This window comes from Heterocephalus glaber, unplaced genomic scaffold, assembly GCF_053883595.1.
Source record: "Heterocephalus glaber isolate CG9 unplaced genomic scaffold, H.glaber_assembly_v1.0 deba00001666, whole genome shotgun sequence".
NCBI lineage: Eukaryota > Metazoa > Chordata > Mammalia > Rodentia > Bathyergidae > Heterocephalus > Heterocephalus glaber.
Window position 1 is genome coordinate 20,090,651 of NW_028258406.1, and position 4,619 is coordinate 20,095,269.

At 37.8% G+C, this 4,619-nt stretch overlaps 1 pseudogene; it reads left to right on the top strand.

The window, feature by feature from the left end:
* Positions 1-485: 485 nt before the first annotated feature.
* On the top strand, positions 486-1,146 carry LOC101697587 (abl interactor 2 pseudogene; annotated as a pseudogene).
* The last annotated feature ends 3,473 nt before the right edge of the window (positions 1,147-4,619 follow it).

The window sequence follows — 4,619 nt, forward strand, 5'->3', positions numbered from 1 at the left end:
TTTAACTGGAACAGGGTGTGTCTGGACATTTTGGGGATTTTAAAAAGGTCCTTGGTTTAGGTGGTTCTAATGAGTCAAGGTTAGAACAGTTTCTGTCACCATTTTAGGTGATCTATCACGGAGGGCTGTGCTGTCTCCCTGCTTTTGTAAGCAAGAGAAAGGAGGCCCCGTTTGTCTTTGGTGCCCAAGCCTTGGCTCTGTTTCTGTTCCCCCTTTTCTTATCTCTCCCCCCCCCCCCCCCCCGCCCTGTATTGGAGACTGAGCCCAGCGCTGGACAAATACTCTACCACTGAGTTACATCCCTAGCCCTTTTTTATTTTTTATTTTGAGGGTCTTGCTAAATTATCCAGGCTGGCCTCAAACTTGTGGTCCTCCTACTTCAACTGCCACCATGCTCAGCCCTTTTACTTAAGCACATGTCCTTCCTATACACTTGTCTGAATCAGGACCTAGCACAGTGCCTGACATATAGCAGGCCTGAGTACATGAATAAGAATCAGAGGGGAGGAAGCCACCCAAGTAGTCGGAGCAGCAGTCGGGAGAACAGTGGAAGTGGGAGAGTGGGGGTTCCTATTGCTGTTCCTACTCCGTCACCTCCCAGTGTTTTTCCAGGCCATCCTGTTCAGTTCTACAGCATGAACAGGCCCGCCGCTCGCCACACGCCCCCAACCATAGGAGGCTCCCTGCCCTATCGACGCCCTCCCTCTATAACATCACAAGCAAGTCTTCAGAACCAGATGAATGGTGAACCTTTTTATAGCCAGAATCCAGTTTCAGATACACCACCTCCACCATCACCTGTAGAAGAACGGTCTTTGATGAGTCCCCACCTCCACCCCCTCCTCCAGAGGATTATGAAGAGGAGGAAGCGGCTGTGGTCGAGTACAGTGACCCCTATGCTGAGGAGGACCCACCCTGGGCACCAAGGTCTTACTTGGAAAAGGTTGTGGCAATTTATGATTATACAAAAGACAAGGAAGATGAGCTGTCCTTTCAGGAAGGAGCCATTATTTATGTCATCAAGAAGAATGACTATGGTTAGTATGAGGGAGTTATGAATGGAGTGACTGGGCTCTTTCCTGGGAATTATGTTGAATCTATCATGCATTATTCTGAGTAAAGCTCAGCAGGGCTGCACTTTCCTCCCAGAAACAGTCAGGTCTTCCTAGACTATCTGAAGGCCCTGGGGATTTCCCTTCAGTGAAGTAGAATGAAGGATACAAATGATAAAAATTACTTATTTTTTTGGTTTATCCTCCAGTATTAAAACAAAAACAAGAAAGCAAGCCAAGTCTGAACACATGGATCTTTCTGTCATTTGTATGATGCTGAGCTGTTTGGATTGAAATAAAGTAACCATTTCTGAGTATGTCAAAGGAAAAATAAAAAAGAATCAGAGGGAAAAAAATCGTAGGGAAAGAGATGCAAAGGGATTGGATCTGGAATAGAAAAATGCTTGAAAAAGAGATGTTCTGGACTAAGGGGATTTCCTGGTACCTGCTAGAGGAGAATGTTACCAAAACAGGAGAGTAAGTGTAGTATTACTATGGGAAATATGTGAAGATGATCAAATAGATTGGTAAAATTTGTTTGACTAGAACAATAGTTAAGACTAAAGAAAAAAAGCCAAGTGTGGTGATGACAAGGCATGGGTTCAATCCCCAGTAACAGAGAAGGGGGGAGGAGAACATATGTGCAACAATCTGGCATTAAAGTGTAGATGATAACATAGGTTGAAGAATAGAAATGAAGAGTATAATAAAGTTTTGTTCTTATTAAGGGGAAGAGATAGTTATCAATTAAAAAATACTAGCAGTAATTATAGAAAGAATGGGACAGGCTGAAATAAAAAATTAAAATGGAAGCAGGTCTAAATATATACATAATTATAAAAAGTATAAATGAACTATACTTGCTAGTTAAGGACAAAGGCTGCGATTTGGATTGTTAAACAATTCAGACTTGTATTGTTAACAAGAGGTAAAAGTAACGTATAAGGAAAAGCAAAGCTTGAAAGTAAATGAATAAAAACGAGGCACTCTGCTTGACTGAGGAGACATGTAGGGACCGGGTTCGGCCCTCACTGAACTTTCACCCGATCGCGTGGGTTTCTTTTCCGGGACAAGATGGCACCGTCCACGCTGCTCTTGACAGTCCCAGGATCAGAAGGACTATACATGGTGAATGGCCCACCACACTTTACAGAAAGCACAGTATTTCCAAGCTCTCTCCACTGAAGAAACCTGGAAACAGTGACGACGCAGTAGCAGTGAATATGCGTGCATCACAAGTTGTGAGCTCTCAATACGATCCCATTCCTCCATAAAATGAACCTTATTTACCAGCGTTGGTGGTCCATGGAGTATTTTCTTGTTACTTTGAAAAAAGAATTCAAGTTAGTAAATGCAGAAGAGGAATAATGGTATTAGTCACCATTTTGTAATCTAAAAGAAATCATGACTTTGGGCCAGTGGTTCTCAAGGATTAGTATGCATCCGAATCAGAGAAATATAAATTAAAACTATACTGAGGTACTATCTTGCCCCAGAAAGAATGACTATCATCAAAAAACCTACTAATAACAAATGCTGATGGGGATGTGGGGGAAAGGGAACTTTTCTACATTGTTGGTGGTAATGTAAACTAGTACAACCACTATGGAAATGTATGTGGAGAATGCTCAGAAAACTAGAACTAGAAATTCCATTTGACCCAGATATCATTCTAGGTGTTTTCCAAAACATATATTACAGGGATGTATGCATACCCATGCAGCACAATTTATAATAGTTAGATCTTGGAAATAGTAAATATGTCCATTAACAGATAAATGAATAAGGAAAATGTGGCACTTATACAAAATGAAGTACCACACTGCTGTGAAAGATAAACTTGAAGCATTTGTGAGTAAATGGATACAACTTGAAAACATAATGTTAAGGGAAATAAGTCACACACAAGCACAAATATCGCATGATCTTTCTTATATAAGAAACACTGTATACACATACACATACAAATGAGCAAAATAGAAGAGAGATAAATAGGAAATAGGGAGAAGTTCAAATACTTCCCCAAATTATATATTTTGTTCTTTCAAAAAATTTAATACATACACTACTTTGTTTCATTTATACTATAAGTTTATTTTAGTTTATTGAAAAGAAAGTTTTGTTATTAGTTTCTTTTTTGTAAGAATCTTTTTGGTTTATATCTTGTATTCTAAGTAACTACTTTGAAGATAACAATACACAGTGTATTAACTATTGTTATGAAATTTTGAGGGGCAGAATATATTATGTACAGATGCAAAGTCCCTATGATGAGTGTTAACCATTATGTATATCTAAAAAGTACCAATAAATATTTTGCTTTAAAAAAATGATATATATATACCAGTGAAATACAAATATAAAGGTAGTTTATGTATAGTAATATTAGATAAAATGGACTTAAAGACAAAAAGCAAAAAGATATATAGAATGTACACATTTAATAAAGTAAAATGTTGCATAATTTATGAAGTAAAATGATTCAATGACAGAAATTAATAAATTCACCACCACAATGGGAGATTTCACTATTCTTTTCTTGATTATTGATAGATTGAGCAGACATCTTCCCCTCAAATATATTTAAAATTTATTGTGTAAAATAGATAGATATAGGTTAGATCTTGGGTTAGGGAAAGATAAACAAGACATAAAATTGTTGACTATAAAGAAAATAGATTAGAGTTAGATGTAGCCAGATGGTAGAACACTTGCCTAGCATACTCAAATGCCTCAGTTAAATTCTTAGTACTGAAAAAAAAAATAATATTAAGAACTTTTGTTCATAAATATACCTTACAGAAAGGGAAAAGTTGTACAGAGAAGATATTTAAAGTACATAAGACTGACAAAAAATTGGTATCATAAAGAACTCCTATGGGGCTGGGGATGTCACTCAGTGGTAGAGGGCTTGCCTAGCATGCATGAGGTTCTGGGATCAATCTCCAGCACTGCAAAACAAAAATGACAAACCAAAACCAAAACCCTTACAGATCAGTTTAAAAAAACTGATATCCTACCTGGAAAATATAATGTTGAGTGAAATAAACTAGACACATAAGCTTAAATACTTTATGGCATCTCTCATTAGAGTGAGGCAAAGTACAAATAAAGAAATGATAAAAGAGGACAGATCTCATCCAACAGGGAAGTGGTCCAAAAGAACAAGGATGAGGAGCGAAGAGGACAGGATGGGGAAAGGAGAGGAATAAAGACGTACCATGTACAGGAACATCAACAATATTTTCTCAGAAGAAAGACATGACATATAATTCTATACTCATTCAGTTGGTAAAAATTTCAACAGTCTGAGCTGGGTGTGGTGGCCCATGCCTATAACCCCAATACTTGGAGGCTGAGGCAGAAGGACTACCATGAGTTCAGGTCTAGCTTTGGCTACACAGTGAGTTCAAAGCCAGCCTGATCTACATAGCAAGATTCTGTCTCAAAAACAAAAGAAAACACCAAAATTTTTCAATAGTCTGATAATACCAAGCCTTGCTGGAAATCAGTTTGGCTTTTTTCCTAAATTGGACATTTACGTACTACTATAAATTGAATTTTGTT